Source organism: Engystomops pustulosus, chromosome 8 (assembly GCF_040894005.1).
Source record: "Engystomops pustulosus chromosome 8, aEngPut4.maternal, whole genome shotgun sequence".
Classification (NCBI taxonomy): Eukaryota; Metazoa; Chordata; class Amphibia; order Anura; family Leptodactylidae; genus Engystomops; species Engystomops pustulosus.
In genome coordinates, this window is record NC_092418.1 from 63,640,496 (window position 1) to 63,667,394 (window position 26,899).

Consider the following 26,899-nt stretch of genomic DNA (forward strand, 5'->3'; position numbering starts at 1 on the left):
TAGTTTTAACTGCAGCACCTTTAATCTACTACTAGTTCACTGCCTCCATACATCGTCCCCTTATCAACGAGCTGTGTCAGGCAGAATTTTCAGGTGTTTCACCAGATACATAGTGGAACTTGGCCCATCTGTCGCCGCCATGCTGAAGACCTGAAGTTGCAATCATAGCAGCACAATATGAATGCCCCATACTGTCGCTCTTAATCATGGAAGTCGTCTCCATGGCAAAAGAGCTGTGTCAGGCTCATTTTTCAGGTGTCTCACCAGATACGTTATGGAACTTGGTCACTATGTCGCCAACATGCTGTGTTATCGACTAAATATACCGTCAACCTTTTGTTCACATAGGAAATCATTTCAGCGCTTCTTGCTCACCTCCTTTGGTTCCTCTCTGCCACCCATTGGTTTGAAGCCTGAGTCCATTTAGGGTATATCGCCATGACACTCTCTAGCCTGCTGCCGCTGCCTCTGCATGCCGTCCCCTATAGTGTCAGGGTCAATTATTGCATGTTTTAGATGCTATCTAGCCTCATTCGGTCACTCTGTCATGGCCATGCTGTTGCCCATAATTTTGGCATAATGGTGCGATTAAGCAGCCTCAGAGGCATCCATGCATGCTGCCCCTGCTGTTTCCTTTCCATTTCCGTGGTGTTTCCATCCTTTTCTGAGGTTCCCAGGTGTTTGGCCAAGCTTCCCTGTTCAGAGCCTTGGTCCTCTTGAAAAATGCTCGAGTCTCCCATTGACTTCAATGGGGCTCGTTATTCGAGACGAGCACTCGAGCATCGGTTAAAGTTTGTCTCGAATAACGAGTACCCGAGCATTTTAGTGCTCGCTCATCTCTAACACTGAACTATACCTGCAAATCACAAAAAAGATCTATTTCTCTTTACTCTCAAGAAACCACAGGGCACATAGCCATTCCCAATAATAACACCTTCTACTGTATATAAAATTGTGATTCTTTGTAATCCAGGGTTTATTTCTTGAAATGCATCAGTCTTTCACCAGGATATTTCATGTGTAGGTAACAATAGGTGAAAATATCTACAGACATTCAGTATTTAAGGATTGGTCTCTATACTTCTCACACACATAGTCTTTGATAATTTAAAAGAGTGCACCTGGGTGTCATCACATGACCATAGACTGGTTTTTATCCACAGTAGTAAACAATTAAGTTTCCTGTTGGATGACAACAAGCAGAGACCGGGAAAACTGAGAATTTGCTATAGAAAGCATATTGGAAAATTGTATAACTTTTCATTACACAATTACTTGCTGGAAGTGGACAAACACTTTAAGGGATCTCATATGCTTTATTGATCATAGAATATTGTACACTTCAGTATTTCAGTACATTGTGCATTTACTGTCCTTCCATCACACCCTGCCAGAGGTTTAGGATACACTACATTTAAAGTCATAAAAGCAAATCATGATTTTTTGTTTTGCTACTACTGTATCACTCAAAAATAATGGAGGATGACAGCCTCTGTGATGCTTGCAACTGCTTCCTCGCCAAGAGTGTTACAAAGTCACTGCACAGCTGATATTAATAAAGGTAATCCTATTGATGTGTCAAAACACATTTCCTGAAAAAAACATATGAAAGCTGTCACTTATGGGGAATTATCACACATCTATTATTCAGTGTATACTTGAGCAAACATAAAAGGTGCACAATAGTATCCAGCAAAGTCAAATACGTACAATAATCATTTCATTATGAGAACATGCTTCATATCCCTAGTCGTCATTAAAGTTATCCCCATATGAACTAGGCTTTGTAAGGCTTAACTTGGTATTGTACTCAAGTTTCCATGGCTAACTGTTTCCAATCACCTTCTTGCTTTTTCATGTGTAGGTAACAATAGGTAAAAATATCTACAGACATTCAGTATTAAAGGGTTGGTCTCTATACTCCTCACACACAGTCTTTTTATAATTTAGAAGAGTGCACCTGGGTGTCATCACATGACCATAGACTGGTTTTTATCTACAGTAGTAAACAATTAACTTTCCTGTTGGATGACAGCATGCAGAAGCTGGGAAAACTGAGAATTTGCTATAGAAAGCATATTGATCATAGAATATTGTACACTTCAGTATTTCAGTACATTGTGTATTTATTGTCCTTCCATCACACCCTGCCAGAGGTTTAAGATACACTACATTTAAAGTCATAAGCCTCTAGACATTAGGACAGGGGGAAATTGAAGTTCCTCCTCTCCCATCCTATGCCGTTCTCCAAATATAGACCCATTGTAATGAGAGAAAATAGGTTTTGAATGGCTTATATGTTTCACCAATAACAAACTGGGCATTTCAGGCTGCATCATTGTAATTCTAATACGTTTCAGTGAATTATCCAAATGGTTATTAAGCTATTGTGCACAAGTGCAAATAAAATAGGGAATACAATGTTTTTAATGTAAATTGCTTTTGAGTACAGTACAGACTGTCCCCTACTTAAGGACACCCAACTTACAGACGGCCCCTAGTTAAAGACTGACCCCTCTGCCCACTGACCTCCGGGGGCACTCTCTGGACACTTTACTATAGTCCCAGGCTGCAATAATCAGCTGTAGTGTGTCTGTAATGAAGCTTTATGGATAATCCTTGGCCCCATTACAGCAAAAATTTCGAAAATCCAATTGTCACTGGGACAAAAAAGAATTTTTGTCTAGAGCTACTATTATAAGTTATATCATTTCCAATTTACATACAAATTCAACTTAAGAACAAACCTAAAGAACCCATCTGGTACTTAACCCAGGGACTGCCTGTATATGCTCAAATAACCAGTCCTGCTCCTTAAAAAGTCTTAGGTGAAGGATGAACCTTCACATGAGCTTACGTTTGTGTAGACCAAAATTTTTATGTTCCAAGTAGAAAAATTGTGCCAGATTATAAAAAAAAAAAAAAAATCACAATATCATCTGATTAAAAGAAAATCTCATTTCAGTTTAATCTGCTGCTTAAAAATGTATAGGCTGGTATTTTGTATTTAAGACACAGCCTTAAAAGGAAAATCTAAGCTGGGCAAGGAAATAAAATTGAATTTAATCATCCAGCTAGAGAGGAGACATCACCACTGAGAACAGATGAATCATATATCCATAATATTTTAGGATTGTAATTATCTTCTATTTAGAATAGAATTGAGCATAAATTGGGAACACATTTAATGTACCTGTATCAGTGATGCTCTTTTGATTTTAAGTATCATAAATGTTCATCATTGATTTATATTAGACTACTATTTGAGGAAAATCTTTCAAAAACCCTAAACTATTGTAATGCATGAATGGCTAAAGAGACAGGTTACAAAGGAATTTTCAGAACTTTACCATAATTTTCTCCGTAAAACTGGTAAATGTTCTGTCCTTTGCAACATGATAAATCCCTGGAATCCTAAACACTGAATGACATACAGGATTCACATGTCATTTGCCTGCTTCCTATGGGGCTCTAAAAGAGAGTCCAGAGATAATGATTATAGCATATCACTGATCTCAATGATATGCTAGTTCAGGACTGTTTTATATGATAATATGGGAGATTTTTAGACATAAAACATCCACAGTTTAGAACTAGAAAATAAAAATTGTGTAAGTGGCAAGCAAACTATTCATACAAATACAATTTATACAAATCTTTATAAGTCTGTAACTTATTTTATGTTGCAAAATCTGCAGATATATCAATGGTATTTCACATACAATATATCAGTGTTTGAAGAGGCACAGTACAAGATAATCTATTTTTTCCTAGCTTTTGTGATTTACTTTAGAGAGAGGGCATAACCTTTTATTGGCAATTCAGCTTGCAGGATTTCAAAGACAACCTACTGAATTATAATTGCTTTGTGTTTCTGATTCCTATCAGGGCTTTCCATTATGAAAAAGATGAGAAAAGACAAAGGCATCAACAATTCATCTGGACTTGAATTTTTAATATGCAGTCCATAGGCTGTTCAATTACTGATTATAGATTGAGCCAAATGTCCCCTCTTCAGGTAAAAAGTGAGAGCCCTGAATTAATGTCCCTGCCTACTTGCCAGCCCTGCACTAAATTGTAGGCAACAACAAAGTGATGGTCCCTACAATGGATAAGTGCACTATACAGAAAGACAGACCACAAGGCAGTGTCTTATTTTGAACAATAAATGCAGTGACCAAAACTACTATGAGACTTTGTGTACACACAGTGCATGCTGTACTGTAGCTTCCACAGAACAATACAAAGTTGGGCTCAGACAAGGGAACTAATCTGCAGAACTAGTTCTTGAACCTCTCATGGCAAGGTCCCGGGTGTTTGTATATTTATGGTTAGTTAGATACTGCCTTTATTCACATTGTACAGCTATAATTCACAAGGTGCACAGGGTCTAACAAACTAAGGTGCAATGTCATGTGGTGCGGTATAAAATCTTGAACAATAATAGACACAGCACACCTCAAATGATTCTTCTTTTTTAGTGTACATAACACTCATAGCAAGTTACAGCCATATTATTAAATCCATTGTATGCATTTCTGTGTATTTCGTAGGTTTTAAAGATTGGAGAGTGCTCAACTACTTAATCACAAAACATGGAGCCAATCCAGATGATTATTGGATCCCACCACTCTCTCATGAGTAGGAGTAGAAAATACTGTATATGTTGGTTTCTTCACTGTTCGTTTTCACAATCTCCATGACTGGGATTTGCAGATTATTCTAAACAAAATTGGGTGGGCACATAGTGCTGGTCACACCAGTATAAACAACTAGTATAAGCAATAAGTAACTAGTAGAGGCAAGGCCCCAAAGCAGACTTCTGAATCAGGTCCCCCTACCCCCTCTGTATGCTAACACATTTACACACACTCACATACATATGCACATTTACACAATCATTCATACACATTTATCAGATACTTACACAGATTTTAGTACAAAAATTGATGAATCCTCCGCCTCTACGTTCATCCACTCCACATTTAGGGAAAAAAGATTCAGTGCCTTTCCATCGTTCCTTCTTCTAATTACTATTCGATTTGGGAAGAGAAAGGAAAAAAAAAGGGAAAAAACAATGGTGCAGTACTTTTTTGATTGTTAAAATTGTTTTAATGGTAATACTCACAAGAGTAAAGATTAAAAAGGCCTTATGGATAAAACAAACACGCTCGGTATACCGCCCGACTCCGAGTTTCGCCTGATTTGGCTTCTTCCGGGGCTTCCCAAATCGAATAGTAATTAGAAGAAGGAACAAAGAAAGTGGAACGAGTAGTGGAGGAACAAGTTCCCGGGTGGGAACAATTAGGAGTAGCACAGAAGCTACGAGCTACCTTGAGAATCCCCAGGAGGGACGCCGTGCCGAGCTACCGTACCCTGTATGAGGATTTTTCATGCCCTAGGCATGCAACGCTGAGGACATTGGGTATGGACTAAGGACTGTCCCCGTGAGTACCAAAAATCTCTGGAAAGGTACTGCATCTTTTTTCCCCTAAATGTGGAGTGGATGAACGTAGAGGCGGAGGATTAATCAATTTTTGTTCTAACATTTACTGGTTATTTTTTGGATCTTTTTAACCTGTATCCTCTTTGCGCCTTTTTTTTCCCATTCTTTTTGCGAGTAAGGGTAAACTGAATATCGTTCTTCTACTTACACAGATTTGTACCAGTAGCTGCTGACCACATGGAAGAAGTAGACGGCAAGAATTACAGATGTGAGATCCCAAGTCCTTTTGTTCTGCTGTCCCCTCTCTCCTGTCATTTCTTATCTGAGCTGCTTATTCATGCTGTGTACTGTGGAAGATGTGCACTGTATACATATGATATACAATGCGCAGAATAATATGTATATAATTATGCACATCCTACATTCTTCAGTGTGTCAGGTCAGATGCTGGGCCCCCTGATAATGCAGGACCCAAAGCAGCTGCAATGGCTGCTACCACTGTGTCAGGATGAGGGGTTGTACCACCACAAGCAATGACAAAAGCAGACACCCCGAAGCATAGTCTAAGTAGTACCCGGTATCAACAGAGCCCACCACAAAGTATGTTCGAATTGCTGCGTCGGGATACAACCAGGTCGCTCTACAGGTGCAACTTTGCTTGCGGTGACTACTTAACAGGTCAGGCTACCGGCAGCATCAATTAGCATTGCTCTGGCCCTTTAAATCCTGCAGAGCCAGCGCACACATAGGAGGCAGGGACGCGCAAACTGGACCACAGGAAAGACTACAAGATCGTGGAGAGGTGATGTATGGAGAGACACACAGAGAAGCATGGGTTATGTCTCCGATAAAAATATTTTTGTTAGAATACTAAAATAATCCATCCATATTACAATTCTGAATGTATACGCTATTCAGTGGATTTCAGTAGGAATCTCACTGTATTTGCTGCCAAATAACTTCATGATAGAAGACCAAGTATCGTGCAAAATGAGGACAGCTTTTAACTCACATATGGCTATTTGCTAAATATACACTTCTAGAAAAAAAAAGTCCAATTTCATAATGATTATAGTTTTTTCTATCCAAATACAAACATGGTAAGACAGCAAATCCCAACATACAATGAAGATCAAAATTAGGGAATACCACACAAATTTCTTAAATGTCAAAAGAGCATGCCTGCCTAATCGCCATTAATCCCACAACACATCAATTTTGATCCAACTATTTTTGATCCAACTATTTTTGATCCAACACTGAGCCGATGCCGATTCGGCTCTGCACCAGAACCAAGCTGGAATCGGGAGTCGCGGGGTGCCAGCGATAATGTACCGCTGACATTCCTGAGTAAGACCCATGGTCAGAGTGGGCTCTAATCGCGGGTGTTTTAACCTGTTAAATGCCACAGGCAGTGAAACCGCAGCATTTAAACTTCCCTACCAGAGGTCGCTGCCTTACGAGCGCCCCCCATGTGCAGTCTTTGGGGGGGGGGCACCGATCATTCCAATGGCAGCCCTGAAGTCCTATCAGTGTCTTTGACGTCATCTTAAAAGGTGTAGTTTCAGCCTATGTGTGTGCATAGGCTGACATAGCTAATACCCTGCAATACATCTGTATCTCAGAGTATTATCATGAACGGCAATCAGATCATTGCTTGTTAATGTCCCATGGAGTAACTAGTAAAAAAAAAGTTAAAAAAAGTTATTCAATAAAAGATAAATTAATAAATCAATAAAAATGACCATAAGACACATAAAACATATAAAACATATGACATATGACATATGAAGATGATACTATATTTGTGGGATTTGTGTTATGATTTAGACTTTTTTGTGCATTATAACAACCAGTAGAATAAAACTAAACAATTATTGAACCCATATTTGAATGCCGTAAAATCATAAAAAACCCACCCAAAATTATGATTGTTAGGGTTGGTTACACAAAAGACAGGGGATAGTGAGCCCTGAGCTTGCCCCAACCTCTGTCCCTTCCTATAGCCCCCCCACGCTAAACCGTGGGGCGACTACTTGAAGACTCGAAATATTCTGGGTAAGTGTGGGAAGGGGAACACAAACAGACTGACAAACATAAAACATAAAAGAATCGTAAACAAGCCGGAGTCACAACTAGAGGGTACGTCAAAAGCAGAATCAGTAAGCAAGAGTCAAAGTCCAAAACTAGCCGAGTTAGCAACAATATAGATACAGATACAGAGCAATACAAACTAGCAGCAACCAGGTGGAGAAAGGGATTTTCAAACACTGGCACTGGTGACTAGTGAAGCTGCAATTTATGCAGCCAGAACTCCACCTCCAGAACCTGATAGGTGCTGGACAGCATCTGGGAATTAACCCCTCATGGTGCAGAAACAACCAAGCACCAAGCAGAGGTTCAAAGTCCCAGCCACTCCTAGACAGCGCGAGATCTTAGCAGCCGCTGCCCAGGACGAGAGGTGGAGTTTGCGCGGATACGCGCCGGGGTTCGGAGAACGCTGCTGGTACCACCAGAAGAACCAGAAGTCCCAGCAATCTCCCTAGCGAACCTGACAGTACCCCCCCCCTGACGGGGGGCCTTCGGACCCCTAGATCTTAAAGATGGCTTCTGAGGGTAGGTCTGATGAAATAACCTGAGTAACCATGGAGCATGAACATCTCTAGCCGGAACCCAAGACCTATCCTCAGGACCAAAACCTTTCCAATGGACCAGGTACTGCAGGGAGTTACCTACCCATCTGGAATTCACCACCTTTTCCACCTCAAATTCCAGATTCCCCTCCACAATAGATGGAGAAGGAGGGTCAGAAAGAGGCAAAACAGGCTCAACATAGCGCTTCAGAAGACTCTTATGGAAGGTGTTATGGACCCGCCACCCTGCTGGAAGTGTAATCTTGAAGGAAACCGGGTTAACAATATGAGTAACAACAAACGGACCCACAAACCTGGGCGCAAACTTCAAAGAGGGGACCTTCAATTTAAGGTTTTTTGTTGATAACCACACTTTATCCCCCACCACAAACGTATCAGATTTAGTGCGCCTTCTTTCAGTTTGTTGGACCATAGAATTTTGTGCCCTCTGAATATTCTCCCGAACTTGTGACCAGAGCGAGCGCAACTTGGATGTAATGGCTTCCGCTCGAGGAATATTAGAGACAGGCACAGATGAAAAAGAGAAACGTGGATGAAAACCATAATTGCAGAAAAACGGAGATACCTGTGTGGACGAACTACAGTGGTTATTAATAGCAAATTCTGCCAACGGAAGGAATTTCACCCACTGGTCCTGACTGTCCGAGACAAAGAGTCGCAGATATTGAATCATCTCCTGATTCATTCTCTCGGACTGACCATTAGACTCAGGATGAAACGCTGAGGAGAACGACAGATTAACTTCCAGTCTAGAACAAAATGCTCGCCAAAATTTGGAAACAAATTGTACGCCCCTATCAGACACAATATCATCTGGTATACCATGGAGGCGTACAATGTTCTGTATAAACAAATCAGCCAATTCTTCAGCTGAAGGTAACTTTTTTAATGGAACAAAGTGTCCCATCTTGGAGAAACGGTCCACTACCACCCAAATCACTGTATAGCCTTGAGATGCTGGCAGATCAGTGACAAAATCCATTGACACTTTAGACCATGGCCTGGTGGGAACTGGAAGCGGAAGAAGAGGCCCCTCAGGACGTCTCCTGGGAGTCTTTCCTCGCGCACAGACCTGACAGGCTTGGACAAATGCGTGCACATCATTAGTCATGTGAGGCCACCAGTAACTTCTCTTTAAGAGATCCAAGGTACTCCGCATTCCCGGATGACCTGCCAATACTGAGCAATGCGTCTCCTCCAACACTCTCAAACGACAAGAAAGAGGAACAAATAATTTGCCTTCCGGAAGGTCTTTGGGTGCAGATTTTTGTCCTGCTAAAATTTGAGAGGAGAGGTGGGAGGAGACAGCTGCCAACACAACACCTGGAGACAAAATATTACTGTCCGTAGTCGCTGGAAGCTCAGGAGTCCCGAAGCTACGGGACAAGGCATCAGCCTTCACATTTTTTGACCCAGGTCGGTAGGTGACCACAAAATTAAAGCGAGAGAAAAACAAGGCCCACCTAGCCTGACGTGAGTTCAAACGCTTAGCAGTATCCAAATATACTAAGTTCTTATGATCTGTGAGCACAGTTATCGGATGAAGAGCTCCTTCCAAAAAGTGTCGCCAGACTTCAAATGCCCACTTAATGGCAAGGAGCTCTCGATTACCAATATCATAATTCCTCTCACAAGAGGAAAACTTTCTAGAGAAATATGCACAGGGCCTAAGTCTGGTGAGAGTGGAGGACCCCTGAGACAACACTGCACCTACTCCTACCTCGGAGGCATCAACCTCCACAACAAACGGTAGAGAGAGGTCAGGTTGAACCAAAACTGGGGCTGACGAGAATGCCGCTTTTAAAGTTTCAAACGCTGAGCAAGCGGCAGGGGACCAGTTGTTTGGATCAGCACCCTTACGGGTTAGATCCGTGAGGGGTTTGGCGATCACAGAAAAGTTCTTTATAAAGTTCCGATAATAGTTAGCGAAACCTAAAAATCGTTGTAGGGCCTTAAGATTGGTAGGCCGAACCCAGTCCGTGAGCGCCTGAACCTTACTCGGATCCATCTGTACATCAGAGGGAGTCACAACATAACCTAAGAAGGAAACCTTCTGGACGCAAAAAACACACTTTTCCAGCTTAGCGAAGAGGTGGTTTTTGCGCAACCTGGTAAGTACTTGGCGGAGATGTTGCTGGTGAGAAACCATATCAGGAGAAAAAATCAAAATATCGTCTAGATACACCACCATAAACACACCGATGTAATCATGAAAAATGGAGTTCATAAAGCCTTGAAAAACCGCTGGGGCATTACTCAAACCAAAGGGCATAACCAGGTATTCAAAGTGCCCCAAAGGTGTATTAAATGCGGTTTTCCACTCATCCCCTTCTCGGACCCGAATCAGGTTATAAGCCCCTCTGAGATCTAATTTAGAGAAAACTTGGGCCCCAGAAACCTGATTTAAGAGATCCGGGATCAAGGGAAGGGGACCTGAGTTTTTTACCGTTATCTTATTTAATTCTCGATAGTCAATACACGGCCGTAAACCACCATCTTTTTTCTCAACAAAAAAGAACCCAGCCCCAGTGGGCGACTCAGAGGGACGAATATGTCCGATTGCCAAACTCTCATCAATATAACTCTTCAGTGCCTCGCGTTCTGGTACCGACAAGTTATATATACGACCCTTTGGCAATCTAGCATCAGGAAGAAGGTCAATTTTACAATCAAACTCCCTGTGAGGAGGAAGGACTTGGGACAAGGGTTTTGAAAACACATCTGAGTAGTCCGAGAGAAAACCTGGAAGACCCTGATCTTCCGTCACTACTGTACATAGTGAAACTCTGGTCAGGTGCTCCTTACAGAGAGGACCCCAATGAACCAGCTCCAGAGTTTCCCAATTAATTACCGGATTATGGATCCGGAGCCAGGGTAGACCAAGAATGACATTTTCAGACAGGTTTTCCATAACTAGAAAAGAACACCATTCTTCATGCATAGCTCCTACCATAAGCTTTATCTGCGGGGTTCGGAATTTGATCAACCCTGCCTGTAGAGGGGTCAAATCCGCACCCGACATCTGGATAGGAGTGGACAATGGAATCAATGACATGCAAAACTGAGAGACAAAATTATAATCGATTAAATTAGTCGCAGCACCTGAATCCAAAAAGGCGCGACCAGTGCAGGAAACAGACTGAAACTTAACCGTACAAGGTAAATACATTCTAGACACAATAGGGAGTACCTGAGCTCCTAAGCAGTCCCCCCGACTACTGCTTAGGAGCGGAAGTTTTCCTGCTGCTGCCTCTTGGAACAGGTGTTGATCTGATGATCAGGACTTCCACAGTAGAAACAAAGATGGCGTCTTATTCGATGTTGCTTCCGCTGTGCAGGAGAGATGCTATCCAGCTCCATGGATTCCAATTCTGGACTACCTGGAGACGGACTGGCCGCTGGCTGACAGTCCGAGGACACCCGAGGTGATCGCCTGGATCTTAGGCGACGATCAACTCGGATGACCAGAGTCATAGCATCATCTAATGTCTGAGGCTCGGCATAAGCTAAGACTAAGTCCTGTACTCGGTCTGACAGTCCGGACATAAATTGGTCTTTTAGGGCGCAGTCATTCCATTGAGAGTCAGTCACATACTGTCTGAACTGGGCACAATAATCTTCTGCTGTCCGTTTTCCCTGACACAGAGATCTAAGGTGGGAAACTGCAAGTGCTCGGCGGTCAGGTTCGTCATAAATCTGGCCTAAAGCAGAAAAAAAAGCGTCAAGAGAAGAACGGGATGGAGAGTCAGGTGGGAGAGAAAAAGCCCAATTTTGCGGATCCCCACGCAACAGGGAAATTACCACGCCCACCCTTTGAATCTCTGTGCCCGATGAACGAGGGCGTAAAGAAAAGTAAAGTTTACAGCCCTCCCGAAATGAAAAAAATTTCTTACGGTCACCAAAAAACACGTCAGGGAGAGGAACCTTAGGTTCAGGCGTGGGTGGCAGTGGATCCTGCGGTGATGTCTGCCGTGGAACCTGCATAGATTCCTGAATTTGGAGACGGGAAGCTAGATCCTGAACAAGCTGAGTTAGGGTCTGGACCTGAGCGACCACAGCTGACAAAGGCTCCATGGAAGGAGAGAATGTAGCAGGTCGGATACAGGATGCAGACCTATGTGTGGCCAGTGTTTCTGTTAGGGTTGGTTACACAAAAGACAGGGGATAGTGAGCCCTGAGCTTGCCCCAACCTCTGTCCCTTCCTATAGCCCCCCCACGCTAAACCGTGGGGCGACTACTTGAAGACTCGAAATATTCTGGGTAAGTGTGGGAAGGGGAACACAAACAGACGGACAAACATAAAACATAAAAGAATCGTAAACAAGCCGGAGTCACAACTAGAGGGTACGTCAAAAGCAGAATCAGTAAGCAAGAGTCAAAGTCCAAAACTAGCCGAGTTAGCAACAATATAGATACAGATACAGAGCAATACAAACTAGCAGCAACCAGGTGGAGAAAGGGATTTTCAAACACTGGCACTGGTGACTAGTGAAGCTGCAATTTATGCAGCCAGAACTCCACCTCCAGAACCTGATAGGTGCTGGACAGCATCTGGGAATTAACCCCTCATGGTGCAGAAACAACCAAGCACCAAGCAGAGGTTCAAAGTCCCAGCCACTCCTAGACAGCGCGAGATCTTAGCAGCCGCTGCCCAGGACGAGAGGTGGAGTTTGCGCGGATACGCGCCGGGGTTCGGAGAACGCTGCTGGTACCACCAGAAGAACCAGAAGTCCCAGCAATCTCCCTAGCGAACCTGACAATGATCTTTACCTATTTAATCCCACAAAAAATGCAATAAAAAAAGTGATCAAAAAAACATATGTACTCCAAAATGAAACTCTAAAGCCAAAAAAGTTTATGTTAATCTAGCAGTGAAATAACAGATTCTTCTAAAAACACATTTTACATTCCTGCAAATTCATATTATTAGTGGAATCTAATAGCTTCAAGTGGGACAGAAATAGATCTTTCACTACGTCCGTGCTACAAACAAAATTTACTTCATCCTTCTTATCATTTCTTATATACACATTCCCCCTCTGACTTTAATATTTTTAATATTTTTGTATGATATTAAATTACTTTTGGTTTCAGGTGATATCTATGAGTGCCACTAGTTAGTGTTTTATCCAAAACAGTAATCAATTTGTATATTTATGAAATTCAAAAACACACTGTAGATATTCACACAAGGTTTTTTTGGTATGACAAATGTACCCAAATACTACCGATAACATCACTGATTAAACTAGGTTCCAGATTGTTCTAAAAAGTACCTAATAATTACTAAAATCCCTTCTTGTTTATCTTGCAAAAAATTCAAAAAAAGAGAATACTTAACTTCCAGGTTATACGGAGGAGGAAAATGCACTGCAGCCATCACCATTTTCCTGCTAAATATACCACAAAACACATACACATTTCTTCCCCTAATGGTCTATTTGACCAGAAAAACCTCTACGGGAGTTACACTTTAATATAAATGTAATAATTACACATGTAGGTGACAAAATGTTTTAAATAACTGGAGCATTTTGGTGCTGGATCATTCTGTTATTTTTCTCCAAACACGGTTTAGATTTATTTTAGAATTTTTTTTTACTTTTCATCTAGAAATACACACTAATGAAATGGAGTTCATAATATATATATTATATATTTACACACACACTCACCGGCCACTTTATTAGGTACACCTGTCCAACTGCTCGTTAACACTTAATTTCTAATCAGCCAATCACATGGCGGCAACTCAGTGCATTTAGGCATGTAGACGTGGTCAAGGCAATCTCCTGCAGTTCAAACCGAGCATCAGTATGGGGAAGAAAGGTGATTTGGGTGCATTTAAACGTGGCATGGCTGTTGGTGCCAGAAGGGCTGGTCTGAGTATTTCAGAAACTGCTGATCTACTGGGATTTTCACGCACAACCATCTCTAGGGTTTACAGAGAATGGTCCGAAAAAGAAAAAAACATCCAGTTCTGTGGGCGGAAATGCCTTGTTGATGCCAGAGGTCAGAGGAGAATGGGCAGACTGGTTCGAGCTGATAGAAAGGCAACAGTGACTCAAATCGCCACCCGTTACAACCAAGGTAGGCAGAAGAGCATCTCTGTACGCATAGTACGTCGAACTTTGTGGCAGATGGGCTACAGCAGCAGAAGACCACACCGGGTGCCACTCCTTTCAGCTAAGAACAGGAAACTGAGGCTACAATTTGCACAAGCTCATCGAAATTGGACTGTAGAAGATTGGAAAAACGTTGCCTGGTCTGAGGAGTCTCGATTTCTGCTGCGACATTCGGATGGTAGGGTCAGAATTTGGCATCAACAACATGAAAGCATGGATCCATCCTGCCTTGTATCAACGGTTCAGGCTGGTGGTGGTGGTGTCATGGTGTGGGGAATATTTTCTTGGCACTCTTTGGGCCCCTTGGTACCTACCTGAGTATTGTTGCTGACCATGTCCATCCCTTTATAACCACAATGTACCCAACATCTGATGGCTACTTTCAGCAGGAAAATGCGCCATGTCATAAAGCTGGAATCATCTCAGACTGGTTTCTTGAACATGACAATGAGTTCACTGTACTCAAATGGCCTCCACAGTCACCAGATCTCTATCCAATAGAGCATCTTTGGAATGTGGTGGAACGGGATATTCGCATCATGGATGTGCAGCTGACAAATCTGCGGCAACTGTGTGATGCCATCATGTCAATATGGACCAAAATCTCTGAGGAATGCTTCCAGCACCTTGTTGAATCTATGTCACAAAGAATTGAGGCAGTTCTGAAGGCAAAAGGGGGTACAACCCGTTACTAGCATGGTGTACCTAATAAAGTGGCCAGTGAGTGTGTGTATATATGTATGTATGTATGTATGTATGTATGTATGTATGTATGTATGTATGTATATATATATATATATATATATAGATTTTTTTTTTTTTATAAATAGGCTTTTATAGAAACCTGTAAGCCATCCATAAAATACACACACCAAGTCATTCTCCAAAGATCCCGCTTACAATACAATGCATAGTCAGAAATATTATTAGTCCATTTCAGAAGATTTCCTTTTTGCTACAAATTGCATCACTACCAGATTGTAAAGAGAAACCTTTCAAGGTTATCTTCATTCTCCTGTATTGCCTTTAGAAACCAAATGATGTTGCTTTGAGTTACATGCGTATCTTTAATTCATTGAGAGGAGAATAAATAGAAAACTAAAATACTTGTGAATTTTAATATCTGTTGTAGACTGGGTTAAAGAAATCAATTTTAGGTAGCATGCATTAAATTAAATAAAAGTCTATACACAGAGCATTAATTATACCATGTTGTGTGTACTGAGAAGCCAATGCAAAGTTTTTATAGGCCCATGCTTGCGAGACCCTCATTCATCTAAACTACCCCTTTTTCTGTTAATCACAAGGGTTTTGTTAAAGTGTTTAAAGTCTCATTCAGGTTTAGACAAGTTATTAGCAGGGAAAGTTTAGAATTGTGGCAAAAGGGAAAAACAGAAGGGCCTAGTCCAGGCATTATAAAAAAAAAATGAATCTATAGATGGAATCAAGTAGTTGATTTCAGCGTTGGTTTAGTGGTTAGACAGAATGTTACCTTACACTGTTAAGAAATAGTGGTCAATGTATTAATGAAGGAAAATAAGTACATTGGTTGATGTTCCGTATTGTAATATGAAAAATTGGTAATAGGGATATTCTAGGAAAGTTCATATGGTGGACTTGGTGATCATGAGATCCATAAATGTTCTATTGGTTTCACAAATGCCCAGGCTGTTCACATCTAGTCTATCCACCAAATACAAAATTGCCTCCCTCGATCCATCCCTTCCAAAGCATTAAAACATTGCCAATAAAAATGCACATGAGTTGGTGAGATCAAAATTTCCATCCAAGAAAGTGAAAATTCTAAATTAAACAAATATTCTCATTTTGTGTGACTAAAATATCAATAGTTATTAACCAAATAATGCATTAACTTTCCTCTGTAGGTCAGCAATTTCTTAAATTGAACAATAGTATAATATGCGGAATTTATGTCCGAGGTCGTTCTGCTTATGCATCAAGTAAATTAAGGCCAAGATGAAGTACTTAGCTTAGAGACAAAAGTGAAGCTACTTCTGAAGAAAAAAAAAAATCTAAAAAGAGTCAAAAATGCATTAACTGGCCCAGTTGATTACTTGAGATAAGATTTAAGTCTCCAATAATCTCCAGAAGATATCTTACTAAACATGCAATCAAGTTGAGCCGGATCCAAAGATCTCTGAAAATGGTAGCATTGAAAAGGACACCTCATTCCCAAACAACTACACAGCTACATACACTGAAGTATGGTGTCAGAATATTTAAAAACATTTTTTGTACAAACAATTTTTAAAATGTATTACATGATTATTACATATATTTGGTATCTCAGTGAACATCTTTCTAAAGTGATTTGTCCCTACCTGTTATTTAATGTGTGATTTGTGTAACAGAAACAGCTATGATGATTGCTTCTGTACCATTTTTTATATGAAGAAATAAAAGACTGATTTTTCTAATGTGCTAGAATGTGTAAACTATTTTATGAAATCATTACCTTCTATCAGATGGTGATCCTGAGTAGGAACAAAGAAACCATTTCTACTCACATGTGTATTAGGGTCAGTGTAACACTAATAACAAATACAATGTTACACACTGGTATTTGGACTTGCCCATAAATTCACTGAATATTGATAAATCAGTCAGATTGCAAAAAAATTTTGGTCTGATATATGAAGGATTCCATTTGAGATTAGTATGTGAGCATATATATGTATTTTTCACACAATGGGGTAGATTTATCAAGCTGTCTGAAGGTCAGAATATTTCTAGTTTTCTATAGCAACCAATCTCCTTTATTAACATATTCATGACCACTGGTAAAATGAAAGCTGAGCTGTGATTGGTTGCCATGGGCATATTCTGACTTTCAGACAGCTTGATAAATGTGCCCCAATATGTATATTACTATTACAGACATGCTTAAATAAACTGGAATAAGTGTTAATATAGACAATAAAGAGCAAATGGAATGTAAGCATTTGTTCGTAAAATTAAAAAAAAAAAAAAAAAAAAAAAACACACACACTTGCAATGAGAAACACCTGTGGTCAGTGGCATAGCTAGGGTTTCAGCACAGAGGGCAAACACATCTGAGTGGGCACCAAACAAAGGTTTTTAACTGAAAAGGCACATACTATCATTTTAGTGATGCTAGAAGTCCTTGTCTGAAGCAGAAGAATGCTGTGTGTGCTATGAACTCTGGCCTTTTCACAGCTTCATTTTGTTCCACCAATCACCCGTGTCTCCTGATAACCTCGGAGCTCTCATCACACATAGCATTCTTCTGCTTCAGCCCAGTAACTGCTGTCTGCTAGCAGCGCTCAGAGTGCATCCCCTTCAATGCATTTACAAAAGGCCAATAGTGTTACTTAGTGGACCCAGCAGGGCTGGAACGAGGCATTTAAGTGACCGAGGCAGACAAGCAAACTTGCACCAACCTCCCCACTTTAAAACTAGAAAAAAAAAACAGCAGAATCAGGGCGAAGCCTGAAAGGAAAGGAAATTCCCTCCTCACAATTTAAAAAAAAAACCCTTAAGAATGAAATCTGAGTCTACTGTTTTGGGATCATTTACAATGAGGTCTATCAGTAAATAGTAAAATATGTCCATCCATACTACAAATATAGATATACACCTGAAATCTTTATACCACAAATATTAATATAAATATATTCTAGCAATAAATATACCAATATACCAAACACATAGATACCAATGACTAGGTCACACATATAAATATTTGCCAGCAATCAATAAACAGCACATAATATCCTGCACATATAAATATATACCAAAAAATGAATATACTACAAGCATGAATATATATCAGCAGTAAATAACCACATATACACCAGCATTAAATATACTGCACATCTGAGCTGCACTTGGGGAACAGACATCACTTACTGTAAGGCTGTTTCCTTCTATGTCTGTGTTGGCCTGATCAAACCTGCTCTTCTTCCTGTAGTCTCCTCATAGTTGCCAATCCTCCTCCATCAGGTAGTCTCCTGACAGTAACTTATCACTGCGTAATTTGCCACCCTGGTTCCCGTGGCTTCTGTGGAGAACATTTTCACACTCTGCCCCTAAAAAAAAATTATATATAATGTCACCTAGGCAACAGCTAAATGCTATATAGTGTATATGCTACATTAAAATATATACTTCTGCATACTCCCCCTGCCCCATCAATTTATATTTAACACCACATTAGCAAATACTAATTAACCTCTTAAAAAGGCAGGGTTTTCTCATTCATTTCTCGCTAATCACCTTCAAAAACCCATTTTTCATTTTTCCATATACAGAACTGTGTTAGGGCTTATTTTGTGTATAACCAATTTTACTTTCCTGTGATGTTATTATTCCATGCCGTGTACTGGGAATCAGGAAAAAAATTCCAAATGTGGAAAAATTTAAAAAAACGCATGTGCGTCACGTTCTTCTGAACTCCTTTATTCTTTGGCTCGGTACGATCATGGTGATATCAAATTTATATAGGTTTTATTGCGTTTTAATTTGTTTCATTTTTGAAAATGTATGTGTACAAAAAAGAAAAATATTTTGCCATCTTCTGATGCTAATAACTTTTTCATACTTTGGTGTAGGGAGCTGTGTGATGTGTCCTTTTTTGCGAAATGAGACGGAATTTTCATTGATATCATTTTGAGGACTGTGCGACATTTTGATAACTTTTTATTACCTTTTGTCATGTAAAAAGGTGTAAAAGTCGTATTTATGACATTTGGGCGCTATTTCCGTCAGAAATCGTTTTTAGATTTTGATAGATCGGGCATTTTGGGATGCGGCGATACCTAATGTGTCCGTGATTTTTACTGTTTATCTTTCTATATCAATTCTAGAAAAAGGGGGGTTATTTGAATCTTTAATATTTTATTTTTTTTTTTTCACCATTTCTTAGACCCACTAAGTGCATTAACCCTAGATGGTCCGATCGTTCCTACCATATATGCATTGCTACTGCATAGCAGTTTTTGGCATTTCTGCATATGATTCATTACAATGAGCCACTGGTTTATTGTAATGTATCTGCAGAAACCATGCATCCTCAGGTCTGTTGAAGACCCTAGGCTGTTATTACAACCAACCTCCGCCCCCCAAAAGATGGAGGCAATGCCGTGTTTTAAGTGCCGCCAGGAGTCCTCTCTAAGCCCCAGGCACCATCGCCTAAGCAACGGCATCTGGCCCAGACAATGGGTTCAGGCAGCGGTAATTTCACTGCCTATGTCCAGTGATTAGCGGCTGACGACAAACCTTGCATAGATCATGCCCAAACACAAAGTTATTCTAAGTTTATAGAATCAATATTATACAAGAAGGCTCTTAAATTGAAGTTTATATATAAAAAAAGACAGTGCTTACAAACAAAAAAAGGGTCATAATCATACAAAAAGGGTGAAAAATTAAACAGACAAACAATGGAAAATTAACAGTTTGATCAAATAAAAGGCATTAAACAGAACTTTATTCATAGCGTGATGTTATAAGTCTGGTGCCTGGAGAAGCAGAAGTAAGCAATTAATCTATCCACTAGGGATTCTCATATAGTAACCAATTCCGATCTGCCAGGTTCTAATATCCCCCCAGCCTGTAATGACACAGGAGGCCTGGAATATTGTAATTGCATTTTATAAAACAAAAGGAAAGGGGCGGCACTTTAAAAAATAGATTTAATCCAATATGGGTGCAGGCTTGTGAAGGTATGACTCAAGGCCCCAAAGTACAAGGAATCTTCGTTCCTTCATTGAAGTCTTCATTGAACTCCTTCTTCATTGAAATGTTTTTTTGTGGATACAAAGCAATGTTTCAGCTGACTTAATGTAGCCATTCTCAAGCAGCATATTTATACAGGCAGTCCCTGGCTTGCATACAAGATAGGTTCCATAGGTTTGTTCTTAAGTTGAATTCGTATGCAAGTCATAACGGTATATTTAATCATTGTAGTTCCAGACAAATTTTTTATTTTTTTTTTGCCCCAGTGACATTTAGAGTTTCAAAATTTTTTGCTATAATGGGACCAAGGATTATCCATAAAGCTTTATTACAGACACCTTACAGCTGATCATTGCAGTCTGGGACTATAGTAAAGTGTTAAGTCTATAGTTAAGTCGAGTGTTCTTAAAGAGGACCTGTCACCCTTAACCGGTTAAGGACCCTTTCCTGTTTTTTCATGTCCATTTTTAACTCCCCACCTTCAAAAATCTATAACTTTTTTAGATTTACACGTAAAGAGCTGTGTGATGGCTTGTTTTCTGCGTAACAAGTCACACTTCATAGTGATGGTATTAAATATTCCATGCCATGTACTCGGAAGTGGGAAAAAAATTCCAAATGCAGTGAAAATGGTGAAAAAACGCATTTGCGCCATTTTCTTGTGGGCTTGGATATTACGTCTTTCACTGAGCGCCCCAAATGACATATCTAATTTATTCTTTGGGTCGGTACGATTAAGGGGATACCAAATTTGTATAGGATTTATAATGTTTTCATACATTTACAAAAATTAAAACCTCCTGTACAAAAATGATTTTTTTGATTTTGCCAAATTCTGGCGCTAATAACTTTTTTATACTTTCGTGTACGGAGCTGTGGGTGGTGTCATTTTTTGCGAAATATGATAATATTTTTAATGATATCATTTTTAGTCGTGTACGACCTTTTGATCACTTTTTATAGATTTTTTTATATTTTTCAAAAAAGTGCCATTTTCGACTTTGGGCGCTATTTTCCGGTATGGTGTTAATCATATTGAAAAACCGTTATCGTATTTTGATAGATCGGGCATTTTCAGATGCGTCGATACCTAATGTGTTTATGATTTTTACTGTTGTTTATTTATATTTATGTCAGTTCTAGGGAAAGGGGGGGTGATTTGAAATTTTAGGGTTTTTTATTATATTTTTTTTTTTTACTTTTTATTTTTCTTTTTACTATTTTTCAGACTCCCTAGGGTACTTTAACCCTAAGTTGTCTGATCGATCCTATCATATACTGCCATACTACAGTATGTCAGTATATGGGGATTTTCCTCCTCATTCATTACAATGTGCTATCAGCACATTGTAATGAAGGGGTTAAAACGAAATAGCCTCGGGTCTTCGGAAGACCCGAGGCTACCATGGAGACTGATCGCCACTCCCCGATGACATCACAGGGAGCAGTGATCCCAGGTAAGATGGCGGCACCCCCGGTGTAACTGGTAAGCCTTTGCTGCAATATGCAGCCCGTGAGCCCTCTCCATGCAGCGCGGTCGCAAACCGGTTAATAACGGCACTAGGAGCTGCTTACTAAAGCCTGGTGTATCTGGCGTATTCATGAGGGGGCTGGTTTAGGGGCAGTGACGCGTGGAAGTCACCGCCAGCCTATGGAGTGAGCGGGGCGGTCTGGGGAAGAAGCAGCATAACCTGAGCATAAAAAAAAAAACACACCCCCTCCCATCCTGCCTCAGTGGTTACAGAGACTTGGAAGAGCCTTATTGTTAATATATCAGAAACATATTTCTATGCAAGTTTAAACTTATATATACACACACTTTCCACCCCCCCCCCCTTCCCCCGGTACACCCATGAGCCATCACCAAGAGTAAGAAAAAAACAGGGTGGGAATTTACCAGGTGCCATTGTGGTACGAGGAAACATTATCAGTAAGCAACTGTTTTCCCCAGCATCACAATGGCTCCAACCAGAGAGATTTTCAGAGAAAAATATTAGGGAGGCATAATAGAGGAGAGAACCTTTTTCCAAAAAGAAAGATCAAGAGAACACGCCACATCTAACTGGTAGTGTTTAACCCCTTAACGCTCTGCACCGTAGCTCTATGGCACAGAGGTGCAGGGAGTGTATGAAGAAGGCTCACAGGCCGAGTCCTCTTTATACAAGGTATAAGGTTGTTGCATATTGCAGCAAACCCCCACTGCTAATAACCACGGTCAGTGCTTGCACCAGTTGCGGCTATAAACCCTTCTGATGCCGCTGGCTCCTACTGTGATCAGTTGCCATGATAGCCTCGGGTCTTCGTCAGACCCGGGCTGCATGGTTTCTGAAGATTCGTTACAATGAGCCAGTGGCTCATTGTAATGAATCCTATGCAAAAAAGCCATATACTGCAATACAGTAGTATTGCAGTAAATGGTAGTAACAATCTGACCTTCTAGGGTTAATGTACCCTAGATGTTCTAAGAAATAGTGAAAAAAAAAAAAGTTTAAAAACTGTAAAAAAATTTAAATATTAATAATTCAATCACCCCCTTTCCCCAGAACGGATATAAAACATAATAAAATAGTAAAAATCACAAACACCTTAGGTATCGCCGCGTCCCAAAATGCCCAATCAAAATATAAAAACGGGAAATGGCGCCCAAATGTCCAAAATGCGACTTTTACACTATTTTACATCACATAAAAATATGTAATAAAAGTGATCAAAATGTCACAGTCCTCAAAATGAAGCAATGAAAACATCAGCTTATTTTGCAAATAATTACTCATCCCCCATCTCCGTACCCCAAAGTATGAAAAAGTTATTAGCATCAGAATATGGCAAAAAAATGTTTTTCCGTTTTGTACACATCCGTTTCATTTTTGAAAATGTATTAAAACGAAATAAAACCGGTATAAATTTGGTATCACCGCAATCACACCGAACCAAAGAATAAAAGTTGAGGTGTTATTTGGAGCGTACAGTGAAAGTCCTAAGAACTGAGCCCACAAGAACGTGACGCACATGCAGGGTTTTTTAAAAAATTTTCAACATTGGGAATTTTTTTCCAGCTTCCCAGTATACGGCATGGGAAAGTAAAATGTGTTACGCACAAAATAAGCCCTCACACAGCTCTGTGCACTGAAAAATGAAAAGGTTATGGATTTTTGAAGGTGGAGAGCGAGAAATGAGCAAAAAAAACCTTGCATCCTTAAGGGGTTAAAGAAGGAGAGGGTTGGGGGGGGGGGGTAGACCAGCATGCAGCCTGACAGATGTGGTCTAAGGAGGCATGTCTAAATTCTGCCCAAGAGGTGTCCAGTGCTCGGGTAGAATAAGCATGAATCTTTTCTGGGGCAGATTCCTCAGCAGCTTCATAGGCTAACTGGTAGCCCTAATCCATCTAGCTATGGTTATTGAGGACGCCTTTGTCCCTTCATGAAAAGAGAACAAATAAACTGTCTTCCGATAAGATTTTGAAACTTCTAGGTACTGGTGAATACTGCGCTTAACGTCAAGGTTATGAAAGGACTTTTCTCTTTCTGACTTTGGATCTGTGCAAAAAGAGGGAAGGACCACCTCTTGGGATCTATGAAAATTCGAGACTATTTGGGAGGAACTCCGGGTCAGGATAGTGCAGCTATCTCACCAACTCTTCTGGCCGAGGTAATAGCTATTAGAAAAACATCTTAAAAATAGTTTTGAAGAAATGCTGTCTTGAGGTTCAAATGGAGGACCGGATAGGAATCCAGATATGGATAGAGATAAGTCACAAGGTGGGAATCTAGACCTGATGGAAGGGCAGAGCCTTGTAGAGACCTTGATGAATCTAGCTATCCATGGATTATTTGCTATATCATGGTCAAAAAAGGCTCCTAAAGCAGACACCTGAACCTTTAATGTGGTGGGTTTCAACCCTTTTAACCTACTTGCAGAAAACCTAGAATGATGTTAACATCAGAGTTATCCATATTTAGTGTTTTTTTGGCCAACAAAACGATAAAAGCCTTCCATGTCCTCAAATAAATCCTGTATGTAATAGGCTTTCTACTCTTCTGAAGAGTTCAGATAAATAAATCAGCCTCTTAATAGCCATGCTTTGAAATGAAGACCATTCAACTCGGGATGATAAATCGGACCCTGGTATAACAAGTCTTTCCTCTCGGTTAGGATCCAGGGATCTGCTATAGACAGGTCCCTTAGGCTTGAAAACAGCCTGAATATTCTCTGAACCGCGTTTAAGGAACCCCCTGTCCCTCCTTGCTTGTTTATATATGCTATTGCTGTAGTGTTGTGTGATCTAACGGAGACCCCCTGATTTCTTAATAGCAGAAGCGCCTCTTTTAATCCTTTTAGGATTGCTAACATCTTTCCCGTTGGAGGATAATTTTGCTTCCTGAGGGTACCATAGGCCCTGAAAAGTTTTGCCCTCTACATGTGCTCCCAAACTCCAGGGACTGGCATCTGTTGTGATCACCTTTCCCGGATTTGTTATCCAATGGAGACCCCTTTCCAAATTCTGAGGTGTTAGCCACATGTTTAGGGATTCTAGCATCCCCCTTGAGATTTTTATTTCCCTGTCTAGCGAGGCTGGATTTTTGTTCCAGGATGCGAGCAGAAAATTTTGTAAAACCCTTAGATGAAACTGTGCCCAAGGAACTGCTGGAACCCCCCAGAAATTACATGGCTCCTCCGATGGAAGTTTGGGGCTTTTATTTTGATTTTTGTTCACCTTACTCTTCTCTAAGGGAAGGAATGATTTTTGAAAATGGGAATCTAGCAGTACCCCCAGAAACAGTTTGGCACGAGGGAGTAGTCAGAAACTGATTTTTCCCTGTTTACTATCCAACCCAGGAATTCCAGGATTCCAGTTTTGAGGGGCCTACCAAGAGGAAGTTGTCTAGATAGGGTACAAAAAGGCCCTGGTCTATTCTTACAAAAGATGCCATTTCTGAGACAATCTTGTTGAAGGGCTCTGTACTGAAAATGCTACTAATAAAGGATGTCCTAATAATTCTTCCTCCAACCCAGAAGAGTCCATCTCATCGCTTTTCTTTCCCTCCTCCTCCAAAACTGAAATTTCTTTCACAGGGTCCTGTATAACTGCTGAGGAGGGTGCAGGTAGATCTTTATCCATCAATATTGGTCTTGTTTCCATAACATTTTTGACCATCACCTGAACTTCTTCCCTTATCACGGATCAGAGAGACTAACCATGAAGATGACTCCTCAGTAATTATCTCTCCAATACATGATGAACATGCGTTCTTCTCATAATTTGATGGCAATTTTCTACCACAGATTCTACATTCTCTGTGGTGGGTTTTTAGTAGCCTTTTTTGGATCCTCTTTAGCCTAAAATTGTGTTAGAAGATTATCATCAGGATATATGTTGAAAATAACCTTAACACTCACCCCCTCTTAAGTTACCGGAGTCGGGGTCCTTAGGGACTCAGGAGCTTTGCATCTGTCTGCCTTCCTGGCAAATACTGGAAGCACCAGCTCTCCATGTTGCCTGGCTTTTTTGTATACCAAGCCCTTCTAAATTCTCTACTTTTGATGCAGATAGTCATAGCACCCAAATAAATTCATAACTTACATTTCCCAAATGTCTGCTTTATGTTGGCATGGTTTTTTTAAGATTCCACATATTTTACTAGAATGTTCTGAGGCTCAGAATTTAGGTATCATTTTTCACATTTTTTGTAAAATCACCAAAACCCGTATTTAGATGGACCTGCTCAACTTCTAATTGACACTGAGAGGCCTAAATAATAGCTAGACTCATAAATTACCCCATTGTGGAAACTACACCCCTCAACGTATGAAAAACCACTTTTAAGAAGTTTGTTAACCCTTTAGGTGTTTTATAGGGGTTAAAACAAAACGGAGGTGCAGTCTGAAGATTGTAATATTTTTTCACAATACACTCATTTTGGGTGGAAAATTAAACATATACAATGGATTAAATGAAAAAAGGCTCCACAAAGTTTGATACCCAATTTCTCCCGAGTACACCGATACCCTATATGTGGTGGTAACCTGCTGTATGGGCGCACGGCTGGGCATAGGAGGGAAGGAGGCGTCATCCAGATCCAATTTGCTATGTCACATTGTACAGGCTATAATTTTTTTCTTTTTTTATTGAGGACCTATAGGGGCTTATTTCTTTTGCCACATGAGATGCACTTTTCTGGTACATAATTTTGGGGCATCTATAGCTAATTGGTGAGATTTAATTAAAGCTTTGTTGGTCGAGGAAATGAAAATCGTCAATTTTTAGGAACATTTTTATGTGTTTTTTTTTTGGCCGTTAACCATACCATAAAAATAGTATATTATTTTTATTCTATGGGTCGCCACGATTACAAAAATACTTCATTTATATATATTTTTTATTTTTTTCCATTTTTACTGAATAAAAAGTAATTTGGCAAAATTGTTGTTAATTTTAGCATCACCGTCTTTCATATGCATAACTTTTTTATTTTTCACCTCACAAGTCTGTTTAAGGGCTTATTTTTTGCGAGAAGGATTGTTCTTTTTAGTGGTCTTATTTTAGATTGCGTAACTTTTTTAAATCACTTTTTAGAGCATTTTTAAAGGGCATTAATAAAAAATCATCTTTTTTTCAGAGAGAGTTTTTTGAGGTTGTTTTTTACGGGGTTCACTCTGCGGGTCTAATAACGATTTTGTTTTATTATGCAGATTGTTACGGACGCAGGGATACCAAATATGTGGGGGTTTTGTGTATTTTATTCAATTGTACTGAATAAAAACTAATTTGGAGAAAATCGTATTCATTTTAGCATCACCATCTTTTCATATGCATAACTTTTTTATTTTTTGGCAGATAAATCTTGTTAGGGGCTTATTTTTTGCGAGAACAGTTGTTCTTTTTAGTGGGCTTATTTTAGAGTGCATAAAATTTTTTAAATCACTTTTTAGAGCATTTTTTATAGGGTATTAATTAA

The 26,899-nt window shown here is 40.0% G+C and overlaps 1 long non-coding RNA gene across 1 annotated transcript in view; it reads right to left on the bottom strand.

Annotated features, from left to right (window-relative positions):
* Positions 1-1,366: 1,366 nt before the first annotated feature.
* Positions 1,367-26,899, bottom strand: part of LOC140074507 (uncharacterized) — a 63,136-nt gene continuing 37,603 nt past the window's right edge. Inside the window, exons 4-5 of the long non-coding RNA XR_011849205.1 lie at positions 18,117-18,295; positions 1,367-1,592 (exon numbers count right to left, since the gene is read on the bottom strand). This is a non-coding gene — a long non-coding RNA (uncharacterized lncRNA). The remainder of the gene's footprint in view (positions 1,593-18,116; positions 18,296-26,899) is intronic.